The 21,409-nt window shown below is 41.2% G+C and overlaps 1 long non-coding RNA gene across 1 annotated transcript in view; it reads left to right on the top strand.

Annotated features, from left to right (window-relative positions):
• The window catches only part of LOC130593500 (uncharacterized), an 86,504-nt gene that overhangs the window by 25,077 nt on the left and 40,018 nt on the right, over positions 1 to 21,409 (top strand). The window contains exon 2 of the long non-coding RNA XR_008970814.1: positions 9,490 to 9,705. This is a non-coding gene — a long non-coding RNA (uncharacterized LOC130593500). The remainder of the gene's footprint in view (positions 1 to 9,489; positions 9,706 to 21,409) is intronic.

Genomic DNA, 21,409 nt, shown 5'->3' with positions numbered 1-21,409 from the left:
AGGGGGTTTGAGCTAAAGGATCTTCAAAAGTCCTTTCCAATGCAAACCATTCTATGATTCTATGATGGGTTTCTTTACCTTTTTTTTTTTAATTTTTTTTTTTATTTTTAACTACTACTTTTGAAAATGTGCTTTTCCTGCTCTTTTAGACTCAGTTGCCATTTGTGCTAAGTTCGTATCTCATGTAAGCCTGCTATATTGCATATAGGCTAAAGAAGTAATCAGATGTTTGATAGCCATACTTTGTGCTTGTCAGCATGTCAACATTACCCTTCCAATCCATTCCAAGAGGTGACAGACATCCTGTGACATCATAGTCAGCTTCCTGACCATCCTGGATGCCACTGCATTTGTTTTAACTGAGTAATATTTTAACTGAGTAAATATTAAGTATTGAGACTACTCCTTTATTCAAAAACATTGCTGAAGAACAGCAGTTGTACTTTTTGTTCTTGGGTCATCTCATCCTCTGTCCCTCGCTAATGTATAAGGTAGCTTTTGAACTATTCATTATTCTCAGGAGCAAGATGAAATGAGTAAAAAAACAATATATATATGTACAGCATTGTGTAGCAAATTTCTCCTGTCCCCCACCTCCCCAAAAGCATTTTATGGAGACTTCAAATATTTCTGAATGTAAAGGTTGAAACAAAGAACTTCTTATAATTTGCTTTGATAAACTGAAAATGAAATATTTTGACTTTTTAGTTTGAAACAATATTTGGTAAAATAACCTCAGAATGTGTTATCTTCACCTTCCCACCTTCATTAAAGGGCTGCTAAGGCTGCCCACCAGTCAGTCCCCACCTTTCTTCCCCAGCATCTGTTCTTGTCTGCAGATGATTTTCTTTGGAGTTGTAGGGAAAGTGACTGAGTGATAGATGAAACCTACTCTCTTGCTGGAGTAGTGATTTCTTCCATACAAAGACATTCAGGAATAATTTAATGTTGGACTAAACAGCTAATCCATCAAACTCCTGTTCATCAATCTACATAAGGGATGCCAGGACTATCGCCATGAAGGTGCTTTCAGCATTGACAGAAGGGAAACTTGCTGAAATACGAACTTTGTCGACAGAGCTGGCTCTCCCTGATACATACCCAGCACCAGTACTATTCAGAGGATTGATGTATTCATTCTGCAGTGCTACAGAAATCTTCAGAAAGAAAAAGTCAGCGCAAGGGAGGATGGCAGTGAAACACCTGGAAGTGTTAGTGGTGTGTTGGGAGGCACCTTTCCCCTGTCCACCTCTCTTTGATGCTAAGAACAACACTGGTATTAGTTAGCAGTTACAAGAAAATCATGTAATGCATTTAAGCATAATAATAATTTTCTAAACATTTGATAATTATAGCATCCATCTCCAAGCTTATTACATAGGAGAAGTGCCTACAGAAATAAACTGTGTAATAACTTACATGGAACTATATTGAGAGGCACATGTTAAAGACCTGGGAGTCCGAAGCTATTTACTTACTTACCACCCAATCAAGAAAGTTTGGTGTTTGTTGTGTACTCTCAAATGCTTGGTCCAGTCTGTACTGAGATGACTCTGGTAATGTGTCTGCCTCTTCTTTTTTGGAAACAGGTCTACAGTTCAATAAGATGTCTTAAGTTTTCTTATAATAATTGCTTTCCTCTTCTTGGCACTCCAGCTGTTTACATCAGCAGAGCTGAGAGAAGGCCTTCTGAATGTTTTTATAACTTGGCAAGTGCAAAGAGGCAGCTTTGTTCCAAATTGGGAGGAGAAATAAATGCATTGCTTAACCAAAATGTCTTTGCTCAAGGAAGAAATTGGTGGTTTGAAACTGTCAGGTCACATCTAGTCCCATGTAGTATTTCAGAGGGTTGCTTATATGACTGACTTCTAAGCAAATGGGCATGTAAGACTCCCAGTATAAAATTCTGATGGATGAGAACAGATCATTTTAAACATAATGAGACAGATGCTAAAACCAAAAATATTTTTTGAAAGAGAATTTGGTAGGGTTGTGGAGAAGAGAAAGTTAAAACTAATTAATATGATTTGACTAATACTGAAAATGAATGTAAGTATATTTTCTACAGCTGTTTGTTAGTAAAATGGCTGATCAATTTGATCAAAAGGGAAAGCTTAGGGACGGGAAAGAAAATGGAAAAAGTAGCATATATTTCTGGGAGTTCATTTTCAAAGACAGCTGTTTCTTATGGAAAATCCTGCAAAACTCCTGTGTTCATTTCTGAAAATCTTCCTTTCTCATGGTTTCAGATGAAGGTTGACTTTGCTGTCTTGAAGCATACACACACGGAGAGTGATCCTTGTGTTACAGGAAGGTTACTTTTATAAGCTGAACTGCTCTCATATTCGGCTGATCACAAGAGCTCCCATGCCAAGCCCCACGACCTCCCTTGCATAATGCTTAATATCTGCAACTGCTTTCTTCTGGCAGAGAAAAATACAGTGGGAACTGTGGATTTCAAGCTCACTGAGACTAGCGAAAACCTTCCCACTGATCTGGGACTAAGGATGAGGCCCTAAATTAGTTAAATGCATTAAAAATGAACCACATTAGTAAGTTAATATGGTGAATTTCATGCCATATCAATGGAGATAAATAAAATCTGGTCTCTTTAATTTCATCAGCTTTCCTTCCTGAAGAGTATACCTTTTCCAGCTTCACTGCAGCAAGGCTGATCTGCTACATTCAGTGTATTGCACACACCAGTGGATCCATGTATTTGACCATTAAGGCCACAATGTTTAAACTCGGCTGAATGCGATGAAACAGCAATACCATGCCCTCCTCAGAACAAGACCTATTGCTGCAGTGATCAGTAGAGCATTCAATGCCACCTCTTACTACAGTGAATGCCAAATAAATATCACAGTCCAGCGCAACCACAACTGATAAATATTGACCACTGAACATCTTCAGATGAAATGTCTGATCTGAGAGGCTGTTTTAATGATGGGATCTCTGTCAGTGATGAGGGGAAACAGCCTGATGAGTAAATCAGAAATGAGCAGAGAGCAGAGCTCTGCTGAGCACTGAGTGTGGGTATGGCAGTACCTACATGTGCAGTGTGTGCCTGGGCTGCAGGGTGTGGGCACAGCTCAGGACAGAGGCAGGGATGTTGCAGGAAGATGTCACACTTGCCTTCCATGCCTAATCGATGGTTATGAGGTGGAAGTAGGAGTGCCTCACTTTTCAGTTCCTCAAGCTAAGTAGGAAATAGCTTCAAGCCTCTGATGTTTGTAGGTTGCGTCATTAACAGCCTCATGTGAGCAGTAGCAAAGTAGGCCTGCCTGCCTTGGCCATGTTAGCATTTCTCCACAGGCAGTCTGCATGACACAGCTTCATCTCATCTCTCCGTCCTGCCTTGTGACACAGAAAGATTTGTATTCAAGCTGGCAGAGCTCTATTATCAGTATTTCTACTGCTATCATTTCTCTCTTTTAAAACAATTTTTTTCTGAAATTATTGTAATTTGAAAATCATTGGATTGATATTATTAATAAGTACTAACATGCATTTGGATTTGGATATTGACTGCATTAATAGCATTTCATATTCTGTTGATTGTTTCTGAAAAGGCAGCTATTCGTTAAAGCTATTTCTTTGAAAGAGTGTGTTTTTTTGTAGTCACCTCATACAAATATTTAGTAGTAAATGATACCTTAAAATTAAACACGTGTCAGTTTGTGCACTAATTACTGGTATATAGCAAAGACTTTCATAACATTACTCATTCAAAAATCTTTGTACAGTTACAAAATGGAGCCTGTATAAAATGTGAAGACACTCTTCCGCCTACTGAAATAGTGCTGAATGCTCAGTGATTCCTAGCATCATGGTACAGTGAGAAGCTACTGGATACTTCAGAGAGACTGGAATTTGTCCAGGCTTTAGTACTTTTGAAATGCTTAATAAGAAAAGACCCATGTTCTACTTAGCCCATTTACAGCTCATACTTTAGAGAGGGGATGAGCTAAAATCAAGTTAGATCCACTTGTTTTAAGTACATACCATTGTACTCAGGTATTTATACCTCTCCTATTGCGTATATATTGGTGGAGTTGCTTCATTTTCCACCTGCTTCACTTTATTTATATTGAATGTCATCTACCCTGATGATTTTTTCTTTTAAATAATCTATTGATCTTAATATCAGTACAGTTCTCCTGGGTGATTTGTGATATTAAACTGGCACTAGAGGATAGTCCTGGCAATCAGTGCCATGTAAGAAGGTAGCTCTGAGCAGAGTACTGCACCACATGTTCTGCAGAGATTCCTTCCAACCCAGATTATTCTATGTTTTAATGATTCTGTGTTGATTTGCCCCATGGGCAAGTTTTATTTTGAGCTCCAAGTTTAGATTTTATTTGGATTCAGGCATTGCAATGATTAGACACTGTATTTCTTGCTCAGTATTGCTGATTTTCTACATTTAAGAGAATATAAATTAATTCCACAGATAAAATTGACATCTTAAATGTAGATTCTATTAATAAGAAAAATGTAATTCTTGACGTAAACTGTAGCAAAAGTACAGCTGAAAAGTTCCTACTTTGGCTCTCAAGTCAGAGACTTCTTTGTACTCTGTTGTATTATGGAAAATAAAATGTTTGTCAGCATACAGAATAATTTTTACAAGTCAGATAGGTTATACAGGCACAATGACTGTCCTTGTTTCTTAACAAAGGTATCTGATGCTGGTACCTATTGAGACTAGAAGTATCTGAAAATTTGGCCTAGCAAACACTGGGAATTTTGTGCCAAGTTTTTCCTTCCCTCCTGCTTGGAAAGGTGAAACTACCTCCAATAATCCCTGAGGAACTTTTGTTCAGTCTGCTGCTACATTGCCTGAGAAGGGGAGCTAGTCTTTCTAGCTAGGAAAAACAGCTATGAGAAAGATATCCCAACTATTACTCACTTACTGGATCTCTGGTGGGTTGTTTCAGGGTCCTTTTCTTTCTCTACACCTTCTCTCCTAAGAGTGTTGAAGGATGGGTGCATGAGGCTGATAACCCACCAACCAGAGAGCATTGCCTGGGGAGATAGATGGTCCTTCTGACGTGGGACTGTTGATGCATGTTCAGAGGAGGACCACGAAGATCGCTGTGGGCTGGAGCACCTCTGCTATGAAGACAGGCTGAAAGAGTTGGGCTTGTTCAGCCTGGAGAAGGGAAGGCTCTGAGGAAACCTTATAGCAGCCTTTCAGAACCTAAAGAGGGCCTAAAAGAAATCTGGACAAGGACTTTTTACAAGGGCAGCTAGTGACAGGACAAGGGATAATGGCTTTAAACTGAAAGAGGTGAAATTTTAATTAGGTATTAGGAATAAATTCTTTACTTGGAGGCTGATGATGCACTGGAACAGGTTGCCCGGAGAGGCTCTGGATGCCCCTTCCCTGGCGGTGTTCAAGGCAAGGTTGGATGGCTTTCAATAACTTGGTCTAGTGGAAGGTGTCCCTGCCCATGGCAGGGGGTTGGAACGGGATGATCTTTAAGGTCTCTTCCAACTCAAACCATTCTGTGATTCTGATTCCTGTTCAATTTCTTTTGTGGTCTCTTATGTCTATGTTGAAATTCAGAGTCTCTGTGTCTGTGCTTGCCCAGTTCTGCTGGCTACCTGAAGGGTAAAGAAATGTTTTATTAAATCCACATTGAAGAACAACCTTTCTTGCCCTTTTTTATCTGAGTTTGGCAACTTCATATTTGAAGTGAAGTCAAGCATTGTCATCTGCAGAAGTTTTGAATATTTGGTAACAGGGGAAGTGAGGTATTTGTTGCATGTTGCTCCTTGAGTCTCATTGAACACAGCCCTCTAGTCACAAGAGGACCTGTGGGCCTTGAACTGCCTCCCCCATTACTGTCCCATCCAAGGCTGGTCTGCACCTTCCTCCCTCCCTACCTGCAGCTTCCAGGCATAATGAGTTCATCTGGTCCAGCCTCAGCTACAGGTCCTCCCTTTGGAGCTATGACAGTTGGCCAGGTGGCACAGGCAGCTTCTTCAACATAAAGCATAACAAAATCAGCATGAAGTGAAAGGCCAAGGTTAATAATTTCTTTTCCCTGAGCTGAACTCCATAGCAACAGCTGAGGCAGGATTTTTTTGTCCCACCTCTGCCTCCAAGCTTGCCAATGTTTCCCCTTGCAAAACCTCTGCAAGCCTTCTGGATTATACCTCCTCTTTCGTGCAGAGCCAGTTTTTAACAGATCATTTAGATCCTTATTCTCTTAGGTAAATCAGGACAGTCATAGGCAAGATGGAGGGTTTCTCTGTGGTTAACAACATGGAGGGGAGCACTCCTTGTGGAGTCCATGGCTTTCCCTTCCCTTGGGGTGCACTTAAGTAATCCTATACAGTAGCCTTTTGTTTTGGCAAAGGGTTCTGCAACACTTAGCAGTGCAATCAGGCCAAACACATTATTCCTAAAAGCAGCAGAGATTTATAACACACTTTTTTGGTTCACCCCAGTGCATGTGGAAAATCACACTACTTAGTTTTGTAAGCATACCTGCTGTTTGATTGACAGTACTGTGATTAACTGCACCAATTTTACCGAGTTTTAATGGCTGCACGTTTTGCTTTGTTATCATATCTCCTGGATCATGTGGATATGATAATCTCATTTACAAAAATAAAAATTTCCAAACCTCCTGAGTCTGGAAGGCAACTGGAAAGTAAGAACACATTTCAATGTGTAAAGTGAAACAGAAAAAACAGAAAGGTACTAATATACTTAAAGTAATCACATTTTCCTTTTGAAGGCAATAAGGCCATAGGAATGTACAAATTCGTAGCTTGGAATTAGCAAGACTGAAATAAGGTGTTTCTTAGAGATGGGTGTTTGGCTTCATTTGTCTGCTCAGAAGACAAGAAGAAAGCAAGATATTTGCCAACACAAAACTCTAGAATGGGAGAGATTTTGCTTTGGGTTTTTTTACAGTGCATGTCGGCTTTTTGCAGGCAGCCCAAGATGAATTAAACATAGGGTTTTTTTATTTTTTTATTTTTATTTAGTGAGAGATGTATCTGAGGAAAGTGAAAAAATAAATACCTCAGGAGGCTATAGAAAGAGGGCATTGCAATGTCTATTGATTGATAACCAGTCCAGAAAGTAATTGCATTGAATGCTTGTAAACCTCCTCAAAATATCACTAGAACAGAGAGAAGAGACAATAATGATGAATGTCTGGTTGTCCAGACTACGATTTCAGTGTGGCTTCTTCAGTATTTTCTCAATAGGTCTTACCTGTATTGGCTTAGGTTAAGGTATTGAAAATGTTTCAGATGTGCAACATATGACTTCTGCTAAAGGAAAATTGACTCTTATTTGAAGGCTCCTTCCTATGGCTTTTTACCAGTCATTAAAGAAGAATACAGGCAGATGAACATGAAGAAAAATACTTAGTACTACAGCTCCAGAAAACAAAATTGAATCTAAATGCTTAAATGAACAGAATTAGATGTCATGAACTCATTTTTTAGCTGAATGTGGATTTCTTTATAATAAATAGTCCATCAAACTATATTCAAACCCTACCCTTTTTTACAAACATTTTATTATGGATTTTTAAAAAATTATTGTGTTAGCACTGCAATGTAATGAAGTGCAGAAATATGTGCAGATTATCAAAGACTTTTCATAACTGGGCATAAATAGCGCTTTTGGAGAAAGTGAATGGAATCACAGCCATATCAGAATTCACTGGTCTGTCTCTTAATTTTATCTTAAAAATCAATTTTATAGACAATAAGAAAATCCTTGCAGCATACATTTGTAAGTAGTATATGCACTGTGCTAGAGGCAAAAGCCAGCTTCTAGTCTTGCAGTAGGACAGTGTCAGAAGTATTGTTTGATTTTTCCATAAGTGTCTCTGTATATCATCCCTTGATGTCTATTCTAATATAGCCATTTATGGCATGCACATTTTTTCCAGGAAATACTTTTCCTGCAGGGAGCTCTCTCTGGCATTATAAAGCAGTGATGGATTAACCATCTTTCACAGTGTTTCTGCAAGTAGCAGTCAGTGTAGTTTCAAATATGGAGAACTGCTATTATTCAACCTCCCCCTTGTCAATTCAGGGAATTTTTCTGTTGCTTTTTTATGACTTGCATTATCAGGGTGAAAAGTGTCATGGTTTAAACCCCAGCCAGACAGCTTGTTCACTCACTCCCAGTGAGTGGTGCCGGGCTGAGAGCAATCGAGGCCCCTCCCCCCTGGGGCTCTCCCCTTCCCCGCTCCCGGAGGAATGGGGAGGAGGATCAAAAGAGTGCAACTCCTACGGGTTGAGACAAGAACAGTCCAGCAACCAATGTACAACACAAATCACCATCGCTACCACCAACGACAACAATGATAGGAGAAAATAACAAGGGAAGAGAATACGATACCACCGGCCAAGAAACGAGTCCCACCCGGAAGCCCGTGTCCTTCCGGGTAACTCCCAGTTCCCCCCCACCCCGGGCATGACATGCTGTGGTATGGAATACCTCCCTGGCTAGCCCGAGTCAGGCGCCCTCTCTCTGCTTCCTCACGGCTTCCTCTGCTCCCTGGCAGAGCATGAGCCTCACAAAGTCCTTGGTCAGGGTAAACACCACTTAGCAATAGCCAAAAACATCGGTATCACCAGCACTGTTCCCAGGCTGGAAGTCAAAACACAGCACGGTACCAGCTACCACGAAGGAGAAACATGACTGCTACTGCTGAACCCAGAACAAAAGGAAAAGAATAGAGTATCTGTGTGGATGCAAAGCAGGAACATGAAGTATTAGGTTTTCACTGGAGTTCACCTATGAAATGGTGCACAACAAAGGGGTACTCATGTTTTAGTTTGTGATCCAAGGTTTTTGTATTCCATGGCTTTGGCAATTTCTCTAAATAGGTATGTATATACATCCTGTATTTCAGATAGCAGTCACTTTTTGAAATTTGGAGGGAAGTAGATGACAGTTTCTCTGCCATTTCTTCTTGGTTGTTTGGGGGTTTTTGCCACACTTCTTTTTCTTGTTTTTCTATGGAAGTGAAGAGAAAGTGAGGTAGAAGGGAAACAATAAAAATTGACTTATGCGTAGCTGGTACTAAAAGCTTAGTAATTCATTCTGTGGGAGTATTTGCCTCCCCAAAATGTTCAGAAAGATTAGATTAAAAAGGGTTTATTTAGAAAACAATAAAAGGTTGGTGATCTCAGTTCTGACTACTGTGGTGTGGAGCACTGATATTATGAACTTGCTCCAGATGCTGACTTTTCATTCCCAGGTTTTTCTCAGCCCTTTCTGCACGGGTCTGACAAACATTTCTTAACAATCCACTGCAATCAAATACACAGATCTGTTCAGAAGAGGAGGAAGAATGCAACTTGTGTAACATTTTTATAGTTCCAGTGCCCTCCTCCCTTTGCGATTCACTGCCACTAAACAAAGTAAGAAAGATTCAATGGGTGAGATGACTTTGAGTTTCAAGCCACTGATGCCCATCTTTTTACCCATTCCCTTCACAGGTCTACTGTGGAGACATACTGGAAATCATAAAAAGACCTGAACAAATCTATGGACCCATTTATCAGCCCTCAGAGCTGCATGGCAACTCCTGATATACTCCAGATCTCCATCTGCAGTATCACTGGTGTCCATGTTGGTAAGCACCCTGTAATAGCAATGTGCAAGCCTCAACAACATCCCAGATCAGCAGCAAACCTGCCAAAACAGCAAGCCAGGTCAATAAATGAGTGCCTAACTATTACTAATTTACACAATTGAAAATGTAAAGTTCCCAGAGCTTTTAAAAAAGCTGTGAAAAGAGAAAGACAACATGTCTAGACACTGATTTATTAAGAGTCAAGAAGGGAAAGGAAGTTTCCTTATACCACAAGGACTTAATTTCTAATTTTTGCACTCGTTATTTTTAAGATAGCCCCAAAACTGGGACAGTTACACAAAGCAAAACTATACAAGGCCACCACAACACAGATAGAAAGAGTAAGGCAGTTAGGGAAAATTACTTTTTTATCTGATTACTCTTTTTTCCTCAGCTGGGTCTGCTGATAAATTTTACTTGAACCTGAAATGCTCCTTAAACAACTTGAGAAAGTTAGTGGGCACTGGATGCAGATAGGTCGAGAAATCTCTAATGAGAGGTTAATACGTCATTGCTAGCTCATAGATGAGACTTGATCTCAGACAAAAGTATTCTTCCCTTCATGCAGAATATTTCATGCTGGTCCAATAACACTTCAGTGAAAATCAGCTCTTCCTCTCCTTAGGTGTTTTTCCATCCTAAAAGCAAGGCCATGTTTTCTTTTCAAGTTCTCCCATTTTGCACTTCTAACTGGCATACTTTCAAGCAAAAATCATCATGCTTCACTTTACAGCCTGTCTAAGCAGACTCATCAGTGCTTCAGGAAAAAGAGGGATTGATTTCAAATTTGCAGGTAACAAGAACTTAAAAACAAAACTGAAGGCTGATTTGAAGCTTGCAATACAGTTAACTAAGAAAGATACTTTAAGCAAATGCTAATTGGCTTTCAGGAGTTGCTGATAAAATCTGTAAATCACTGATTACAAATATATGGGGAGGGTATTCCTTGTATCTGCAATTCATACTCAGAAATTTTCATTCTGTCTCTGCCAGAGGAAATATCTTTGTCACATGTAAAAAATTATTAAGAGATGACACCAAGCTGTGTGGTTCGGTTGATATGCTGGAGGGAAGGAATGCCATCCAGAGGGACCTTGACACACTTGTAAGGTGGGCTGATGCCAACCTCATGAAGTTTAACCATGACAAGTGCAAGGTCCTACACCTGGGTCAGAGCAATCCCAGGCACAGCTACAGGTTGGGCAGGGAAGAGATTCAGAGCAGCCCTGTGGAGAAGGACTTGGGGGTGTTGGTTGATGAGAAAATTAACATAAGGTAGCTGCAGTGTGCGCTCGCAGCCCAGAAACTAGCCGTACCCTAGGCTGGAACAAGTCCAGAGGAGGGCCATGAGGATGATCAGGGGACTGGAGCACCTCCTGTATGAAGATAGCCTGAGAAAGTTGGGACTGTTCAGCCTGGAGAAGAGAAGGCTGCGTGGAGACCTCATAGCAGCCTTCCAGTATCTGAAGGGGGCCTATAGGGATGCTGAGGAGGGACTCTTCATTAGGGACTGTAGTGATAGGACAAGGGGTAATGGGTTAAAACTTAAACAGGGGAAGTTTAAGAAAGGGACCTCGACATGCTTGTGAAGTGGGCTGATGCCAACCTTATGAAGTTTAACCATGCCAAGTGCAAGGTCCTACACCTGGGTCAGAGCAATCCCAGCCACAGCTACAGGTTGGGCAGAGAAGAGATTCAGAGCAGCCCTGTGGAGAAGGACTTGGGGGTGTTGGTTGATGAGAAAATGAACATGAGCCGGCTTCAGTGTGCGCTCGCAGCCCAGAAAGCCAACGGTATCCTGGGCTGCATCAAAAGGAGCGTGACCAGCAGGTCGAAGGAGGTGATCCTGCCCCTTTGCTCTGCTCTTGTGAGACCTCACCTGGAGTATTGTGTGCAGTTCTGGTGTCCTCAACATAAAAAGGACATGGAACTGTGGGAACAAGTCCAGAGAAGGGCCACGAGGATGATCAGGGGACTGGAGCACCTCCTGTATGAAGATAGGCTGAGGAAGTTGGGGCTGTTCAGCCTGGAGAAGAGAAGGCTGCGTGGAGACCTCATAGCAGCCTTCCAGTATCTGAAGTGGGTCTATAGGGATGCTGGGGAGGGACTCTTCATTAGGGACTGTAGTGATAGGACAAGGGGTAATGGGTTAAAACTTGAACAGGGGAAGTTTAGATTGGATATAAGGAAGAAGTTCTTCACTGTAAGGGTGGTGAGGCACTGGAATGGGTTGCTCAGGGAAGCTGTGAATGCTCCATCCCTGCAGGTGTTCAAGGCCAGGTTGGACAGAGCCTCGGGTGACATGGTTTAGTGTGATATGCCCCTGCCCATGGCAGGGGGGTTGGAACTTGATGACCTTAGGGTCCTTTCCAACCCTAACTATTCTATGATTCTATGATTCTATGTTATAGAGCATAATTTCTCTTCTGTTCCTCCCAGTCCAAAAAACAGAGGGGAAAAAAAAAAAAAAGGCAAGATACAATAATCACATCAAATACCATAGAAGGTAAGAAAAAAAAAAAAAAGACCTTATGAAGAGGGATTGATGACCCTAATGTGAAACCAAATGCAGCTGAGGCAATTTACAAACATAGAACAAGCAAACAGAAGGATCAGTTGAGTGCCATTTAAAGTAAACCAACCTGGTTTCTCATTGCTCAATATGGTGCCTTTTGCTTTGGATTTTGTTTATCCAGCCTTTAAATAGCTCTCGTGTTCTGTTTGAATTGTCTAGGGTTCTTGTTTTACGTTTTCTTTCATCAAGAGCTTTTAATTTAGGTCATTTAGTATAGCTTGTAGAGAAAAAAATAAAGATGCTAGGAAATAAAATGCTTTATTGCTGTAGGCTAGTGCTTGCTGTGTGATCTTTTCTGAAATTGGTACCATAATTATTATTTGTGGCAACACGCCATGTTCAACAAATGAACATGTTTTAAAGCTTCATTGTCTGCACGACAGTGGCATTAAGTAAGTATCAGGCACTGTGTTCTTTTGTGACTTAATGTGAATACAGCAGAAGGGTAATGTATATAAGCAGGGAAGAAAAGACCCAGATCTCAGGCTGCAGCATTACAGTGTTTCTTCTTTTTTTCCTTTTTCTATCTGTATCACTGTGGCAGAATTTACAGCTCCAGCAGACACTCGCATAGCTATTTAGCCTATGAAAGGCCAAACTGTAGGTTAGACACAATTTTGCCTATGGTCACAATGAGAAATAAAATTTCGTTGCTTATGTCAAGTCTGTGAAAATCTCTAACTCTGAAGAAATAGTTTGGCTTAGCAAGAAAGAGAAACTAATAAATAGGCATTATTATTTTATTCCCTGCACCAAAAATGGCCCAGAGGGAAAGCAGTGCTAAGCAACCTCCTGCTGTTCCTGCAATATCTTCCTCAGAAGTCATTCCTTTCACTTTTCTTTCTTTCTCCTACTGTCTTTCCTACCCCTGTGCTATTATCTTTTTCTATTGTTCTCCCTTTGTCTTACGGCAGCCACCCATGGGCTCTAATTGGTAGTAGGACCTACTGTGCTGGGCACAATATGAATACAGGTGGAGAGAACTAACAAGTTAGTACTTGCACTGAAAAACTTCCAATGTGCAGAACAATCTGTTCTCTATTTCTCTTCCTGACTTCATTCACTTCTTTAAGAATAAAAGTGATAGGCTGTTAAAGGTATGTGAGATGAGTTCAGCCCCCTATCATCTGTAAGAGGTTTTTGAAATTTTTAATATGCTGCTGGAACTCTCATATGAACACAAGAGTAAAAATAGTGTTTTAAAACAGCCTTCATTTTAGGGGAAATCATCATAATCTACATCATCTTCTGCATCTTCTTTCATACACCTTGCTTTTTCTAAGGCAGTCGTTCCCATTTTTATTTCTGCCTGATGTGGCTGTAAAGTTTCAAGGTATGTTTAGCATGATTGTGTAGGGAGCTGTGTGAGGTGCTTTGCTTATGTAGCATGAAACAGATACTTGCTAGTAATAAAGCTCATGGCATTATTTATGGTCAAAAAGAGCTAGCTTGAGGATTTTCACAGCAACCAAAGAAAAAAGCAGTTAAAAACAGATTTTGACACAGCATGTTTTTAAAATTTGTAGTCATGCAGTAGTAAATATGTGTGGAAGGCAGGCATGGCCAAAGTGTGACTTCTTCAATCTCCAACCCTAAAAGAGGGGAAAAACAATTCTCTCAAAGGGAAGTTCACACAGGAAAAGAGTCCTTGTCTGTATCGCCCTGCACTCAGCCTGTCATTATCTCAGATACATAAAGTAGCACAAGGGCCTCACAGAGCCAGCAGTTAGGAAAGCAAATACAATCATAGAATCATAGAATAGTTAGGGTTGGAAAGGACCCTAAGATCATCTAGTTCCAACTCCCCTGCCATGGGCAGGGACACATCACACTAAACCATGTCACCCAAGGCTCTGTCCAACCTGGCCTTGAACACCTGCAGGGATGGAGCATTCACAGCTCCCTGGGCAACCCATTCCAGTGCCTCACCACCCTCACAGTAAAGAGCTTCTTCCTTATGTCCTATCTAAACTTAGAATCACAGAATCATAGAATCATAGAATCATAGAATGGTTAGGGTTGGAAAGGACCTGTAGATCATCTAGTTCAACATCCCCCCCGCCACGGGCAGGGACACCTCACACTAAACCATGTCACCCAAGGCTTCGTCCAAACTGGTCTTGAGCACTGCCAGGGACAGAGCATTCACAACCTCCCTTGGCAACCTATTCCAGTGCCTCACCACCCTAACAGGAAATAATTTCCTCCTTACATCCAATCTAAACTTCCCTCCCCAGCATCCCTATAGACCCCCTTCAGATACTGGAAGGCTGCTATGAGGTCTCCATGCAGCCTTCTCTTCTCCAGAGAAGGAGAAGATAGGCTGAGGAAGCCCCAACTTCCTCAGCCTATCTTCATACAGGAGGTGCTCCAGTCCCCTGATCATCCTCGTGGCCCTCCTCTGGACTTGTTCCCACAGTTCCATGTCCTTTTTATGTTGAGGACACCAGAACTGCACACAATACTCCAGGTGAGGTCTCACAAGAGCAGAGTAAAGGGGCAGGATCACCTCCTTCGACCTGCTGGTCACGCTCCTTTTGATGCAGCCCAGGATACCATTGGCTTTCTGGGCTGTGAGCACACACTGCCTGCTCATGTTCATTTTCTCATCAACCAGCACTCCCAAGTCCTTCTCCACAGGGCTGCTCTGAATCTCTTCTCTGCCCAACCTGTAGCTGTGCCTGGGATTGCTCTGGCCCGGGTGTAGGACCTTGCACTTGTCATGGTTAAACTTCATGAGGTTGGCATCAGCCCACCTTACAAGAATGTCGAGGTGCCTCTGGATGGCATTCCTTCCCTCCAGCATATCAACCGAACCACACAGCTTGGTGTCATCGGCAAACTTGCTGAGGGCGCACTCAATCCCACCGTCCATGTCAGCGACGAAGATGTTAAACAAGACCGATCCCAACACCGATCCCTGAGGGACACCACTCGTTACTGGTCTCCAGCCGGAGATTGAGCCATTGACCACAACTCTTTGTGTGCGGCCAGCCAGCCAGTTCTTTATCCACCGAGTGGTCCATCCATCAAATTGATGTCTCTGCAATTTAGAGACAAGGATGTCATGTGGGACAGTGTCGAATGCTTTGCACAAGTCCAGGTAGATGACGTCAACTGCTCTACCCCTGTCCATCAGTTCCGTAGCCCCATCATAGAAGGCCACCAAATTGGTCAGGCCGGATTTCCCCTTAGTGAAGCCATGCTGGCTGTCACCAAGCACCTTGTTGTTTTTCGTGTGCCTTTGCATGCTTTCCAGGAGAATGTGCTCCAAGATTTTGCCAGGCATAGAGGTGAGACTGACTGGTCTGTAATTCCCTGGGTCATCCATTTTCCCCTTCTTGAAAATGGGGGTTATATTTCCCTTTTCCCAGTCATCGGGAACTTCCCGTGACTGCCATGATTTTTCAAATATAATGGACAGTGGCATAGCAACTTCATTTTCCAGCTCCTTCAGGACCCGTGGATAGTGTCAACTAGTTAAAAGTAATTCTAGCTGTGCCTGATACCCCAGCTGAGAACAATGTTCCCATTTTGGCTGGTTTTAGACCACTATGTGGCAAACAACCGGGACTCAGACATGTACCCACAATGAGTTTCTGGCATTTGTAATCTATTGACCTGGTGGCCATGGACAATTTCCTATTTTCACACAGCAGTGGTATTCTGGGACCACTTTCCTCTGGCTGGGCTCAGTGCAGCTGGGATATGTGCCAAAGCTCCTGGCTGAGCTTGCCTTGAAGCAGCCTCACTTTTGGTGAGGAATAGCCAGGACTCCTCTCAGGCAGGGATCGCAGTAGAAGTAGACGAAAGTGTGCTTAACTAATGCCATGTTTTGGTTTCCTTTTCTTATAAGCAACCCTTCTACCTGCATGGCCTTCTTGCCACAGGAGATCAGACAGGCACCCTTGTGTAAAGGTACCTGCTCACTCACACAAAAGCCTCCCTTGGCCAGGGCTGTTAGCTTCTGTAGAGTTTCTTGCACTTCCTCCTCAGTTATGTGTGCATCAGGGATGATGACGGTTTCAAATTTGCTTTTTTCCCAGATAATCAAGCTAACTTTAAAGTAACTTGCACAAAATGACACACAGAACCAAAGAAATTTGACCACCATAAAGCTGAGACAGAGCAAGTGAACAAAATGAAGGGGTAGGGATAGAAGAGAAGATACCATGGCAACAATAGGAATGTGTTAATCAGCAAGAATAGGTATGGGCAGAAAGTGACACTCCCTCCATCTAAGCCCAAGGGAAGATCTCCTTGGAGCTATGCTTTCACACTGCTACAGGACCAAGCCCATGTCTGCATCACTCTAAGGTTAGAGACATTCTGTTCCAAGCTATTAAGTAGGATCTTTAAAGATACTTTAATATTTTAGCTCTTGCGTTTCCTAGATAGCTATTAAAGTTCCTATAACAGACTTAATGAGAAAGGAAATCATCAACTTTAATGTTTGGGTACAAAACGCTGACTTTCCTCTCGCCTCTCCCAGTGCTGCACAGTGGAGTGACTGGCTCGGTTTAGTTTGTAGAAAGCGCTACTTTCCAGTGCTAGGGAGAGATTAGTTAGTGGCAATAGACTGGGACCTTCTGGGATGAATGATAAGGTTAAAATAAAACTTTATGAGAGATGCACAACACAATTCTTAAACAGTAGATATGTCTGCTAATGATTTTGTCAGATTCATCATTGATGTCATGGAGGCAAGCGATGTAAAAGAAAGAGAAAATATATTTTTAAGCTAAATCTTATTTTGGAAAAAGGTATCAGTACTCAACACTGTTGTGTTACAAGGTCTGCAGTAAAGATTGTGCCAGACTAGAAGTCATTACACATAGTTGACAAAGACAGACAATTAAAAAAAGAAGAAATTTAGTCAACTTTACAATTTTCCTCCGTCAGAAACACCTTAGGATACATTCAGTTCTTTAATCTGGGGGCAAAGGGTGTGAGAATAGGTTTGAAAGCAAAAGTCATCCTAGCACTGACTGCCTGACTGATACTCAGATTCATTTCATGATACATAGTGAGCCTGTGGGAGAAGAGATAAAGTCAGGTATGACTAATTTGAATGTCTAGAGATAATGACGTGTCCCTAGTTAGAAGGGTGCACATTATCCCATCCTGTCTACGTGATGTTTCTACGTCCATCATTACAATTTATTGTTATTATGCTTTTATATGTCTGGAAATGTATATGGCACCTTACACTATTAAACCTCTAAGTTGCTGTTTCTTGCCAATTCAGCTGTGAAACACAAAGCAATAATATCAGTGATATAAAAATTATATGTTTTCTACAATCTATTTATATGGAAGAACAAAAATCATCATATAAAGTATTCTGCTCTGTTCCTTAAAAAGGCAATGAGGGTTCCTAGCAAGAGGTAAGAACTTGCATTAATCAAACAGGAGAAAGATTATTATGAAGATTTATTATTTTAGTCTAATTTGGTTATTTTTGAAGTGAGAAAAAGGAAACAAGATATTGAAAATGGAAGTTAGAACAGAGTTCATAACTCTTGAATTGGCTAATATAGCTTTTAGATGTTTTTAATGAGTTTGCACCTTTGGAGATAGGGTCCCTGTCTTCCTTCCCTCATATCCCCCACATCCATAGGAATCAGCTTTTCTAGCAGCTGAGGCCCTTCCTTCCATAACAGCAGTGCACCCATCTGAGTGTGGTGCAGGCCTGGAGCCTTGCCCAGCAGCAGTATGTAAGGAAAAGAACGGATAAGAGGCATTTACTCACCACTTTCAGCTGGAAAGTTCAAATTCAAATGAGGGATGCAAAACTTGTGAAGATTAACAGCAGAAAGCCACTGATTGATCACTTACTTTAGTTTGCCCATCTGTGGGATACCAAACATTTTAGCATTTATTCATTGACAAATGACTTTTAAAAACGAAATGGCTTTACTTACATTCAGATATTTGCAGCCTTGAATATTCTAGCAACCGCGTTTACAAGTGGGAACAGTCACTGCATCATTACAATTATATGCAGTTATAGAAGATATACACAAAATGATGTTTGAATTCATAAAATCAGTAAAAACTCAAAGAATTACACTTATCAAACACATAAAGAGCAAAGAGCCCCTGAGGATATGCATCCAGTCTGGACCAAGCTTTGCATGCCTTGATCTGCATTCAAGTCTCTCTGGCCACAAATGTTCACCCAAGTGGTTTCAGGAGTGAGATCCAGCACAACTGATTGAATTTTGGTTGTAAGGGAGTCACAAGAGACTGCTTATAAACTGTTTGAGGGAAAGCTGAATGATGAACAGATTCAAGCAAATAGCATGCTGCTCTTCAGAAAATGAACCACTGCCTCCAAGCTAAGGTACCCTTGTGACCATTGGGCTCTGCAGAGAAAAATAAAGACAGAAGGAGCTAGCCACAGATGTTAACTAGTTAAATCCCTCCATGTAATTTTTACAGTACATTATAAATACCTTTTATTATTTCACAGGCATTAGTATGTTTCTGAAACAATAAGAGCTCTTTCTTTTATCATGTTCTTGCAAACTTCCCTATTGTTCCCTCTGTTGTAACTCCAGCGAAATCATCACTGATTGCAGAGTAAATCTCTGTAAGATCCTATACATTTGTTTTTTATTACTTAGGGTTTAATCTGTGGTCGTAGAAATAAATATGTTCATTTGCCCTTCGGGTTATTAGCCTCACAGATTGAAAGTTGAAAGTAATTTTGAAGTTACCATAAGTAGATGCATTTAACAGTGTGATTACCAAGCTGTTACATGTGACATACCAGAACCTGAAACTTTATAACATATGCATGATTCATAGCTTTGTCTGCACTTGAAGAAAGATATGTGCTATTTCATACCGATATGACACCCAAGGATGCTGCAGGCTCCTGGTGTCATAACTGTGAAAAGTGTATTATCTGGCTGTTCAGCTGCAAAAAATGAAACAAATTAATGCGGCATTTGATCGTTTGCCATTTTAATGCTTCCTTCAGCAATGAAGGGTGTTGGGTTTTTTGTTTTTTTTGTTAGGCATAGCCATGCATGCAAACTGATTAAAAAAACAGGGTATCATGGAAATACGTAACAAGTATATGACCCACTCTGAACTACCAGTATGGAAGTGTTTCTGGCACCCTGATGTGAGCACACCTGAGCCATGTTTTCCAGTCATACTCAAGAGTCCTGTGCACTAAGGATGCACTCCCAGTCTGAAGGAAGAGAAAAAAGGCCAGCTGACAAACATAGCTGGCCCTCTCTATCCTGCCAGCTTCGCTCCAGGCCATGAGTCTCACCTGACTGGGAAGTGGGATACAGCAAAATAAAGGTCCTTCTGATTCTGATCCTGATCCTGCAGGAATGTTGCAGCAGAATAAAGAAAGCAAATGTGATAAATGTAGTGGACTTTAACAGAAAGTTCCCTGTGATACTAGCGTTAGCGTAAGAACTGACACATAACCACCAAGAATGGTTATATGAGGTGCTTTATTGAGGCGCCGGGAACCAGGGGTACGCACCCAAATCTGGTTATGATTCCCGTCACATAGCGTTTGCAATTTATACACTAAAAATTTCGTAATTAATACATATTCAACACAGATTACATCATTTACTAATACATATGCATCAAAGATTGCTACATCAATCTATTACGACATCAGCCTCTTCTGCGCTTGCGCAGCCCCCTCTGGTGGTCGCCCTGGTGAAGTAAGGAGTCTTCCTCAGACGAAGTAAGAAGTCTTCCTCAGGTTGTCCTTTTCACCTTTCCTCTACTTGGCCAGGTCCCAATCGTCTTCCGGACGTTAGCATTCTCTTATCTTCACCAGGATGCTTCTGGTATGCCCTTTTTGGCTATCTTAAACTTAGGTTCTGCTTGGGTAGAGTTTTACAATACATACACCCATACTCCCCTCACCATATACAGTTATGTTAGCTCTTGCTACAAGGACTACCATTGTATCATTTAGTTACAGAGTAACTATGATACAAAATGGCAAAGTTACAACGTCTTCTAATATACAAAGCCTCACTATTGATTTATAAATTTCTCAAATATAATCATTTTACTATTTTATATGATTATTTTATTGTAAAAACTTCATCCTCTCTAACACTAGGATGAAAATTGTCAAACAGCCTACAAAGAAAGGCTAGAGTGCCACTAATGCTTCTGGTCTATGTCTGTCCTGAACCTGTTCTTCATTTTGAGATACTGAGAATCAAATCCTGTACGCACACTATCATCTGGTTCAATGTACAGTAAGGAAATAGTTTGATTTCTATGCAAAATCTTTATCGTAGCACTGTATTTCATGTTTCTGTGCTTTTTATTACTCAGAGCACTTGATCTGGCTCTTCCCATGGTAAACATAGAGCTGGGCATCCAGTTGAGCAAGAGGCTGTGATGCCCAAAGTTACTAAATGTGATCCAGTTCTAAGCAGATGTTTTTATTTGCTGCTTGGTTCAGTTAAAGTGCCACATTGAACCTTAATTATCACTCTTTAACACCACGATGGTACATCTGTAATACCTTTATAGCTTATATGAGCTGCTAACTGTTCTTAAAGGTAGGTGTGTTTTAAAGGGCAGTATTTGTGTATGAGAAGAAATAGGGTGGAAATGATGCTGGTGTAGCCTTTGAAAGTAAAGGAAGCAAACATTCTGAAATGTTTATATTATGTTATTTTAGTCACAGAGCAAAAACATACAAGCAACAAGGCTGTGCTGTCCCCAGTGTCCTGCTGCCTGCCAGTTGTGATAGCCACTCAATAGGAACTGTGTGAGATGTGTACAGTGAAGTGTTTTTTTAGAAAATATAGATGATGATGATTTTTAGGTTCATTAGGTGGCATGTGCCTTCAAGGCAAAAGAAAACATTAAACTGAAAAAGTGTCTGCAATGGCAGCAGTAGAACAATTCCCACTGCAATAAAGAAATGTCAGAATACTTTATTCCTGACTGTCCTTACTCAGCTAAGCTAGTTGATTTAACAGTTTATAGGTAAGCTTGTAGACCTGGTGCAGCTTTATGCACTCATAGTGCAGAGAAAACCATGAAGGGCACTCTGTCTGCCATAGCTATTACAAAGCCTCCCCTGTCTCAGTTACAGTCTTCAAACATAAGCTAAAGATCACAGTAAGTTTAGCTGAACTGGTGCCTGCAAGTGATATCTGCTCAGAGTGTCAGCAGCTGTTCTCAGGGATGGGCCCATGCC

Source organism: Pezoporus wallicus, unplaced genomic scaffold (genome assembly GCF_028554395.1).
Source record: "Pezoporus wallicus isolate ANWC-B61680 ecotype Strahan unplaced genomic scaffold, APGP_CSIRO_Pwel_v1 contig_6094, whole genome shotgun sequence".
Taxonomy (NCBI): Eukaryota; Metazoa; Chordata; class Aves; order Psittaciformes; family Psittacidae; genus Pezoporus; species Pezoporus wallicus.
This window is presented reverse-complemented; position numbering and strand designations above follow the sequence as displayed.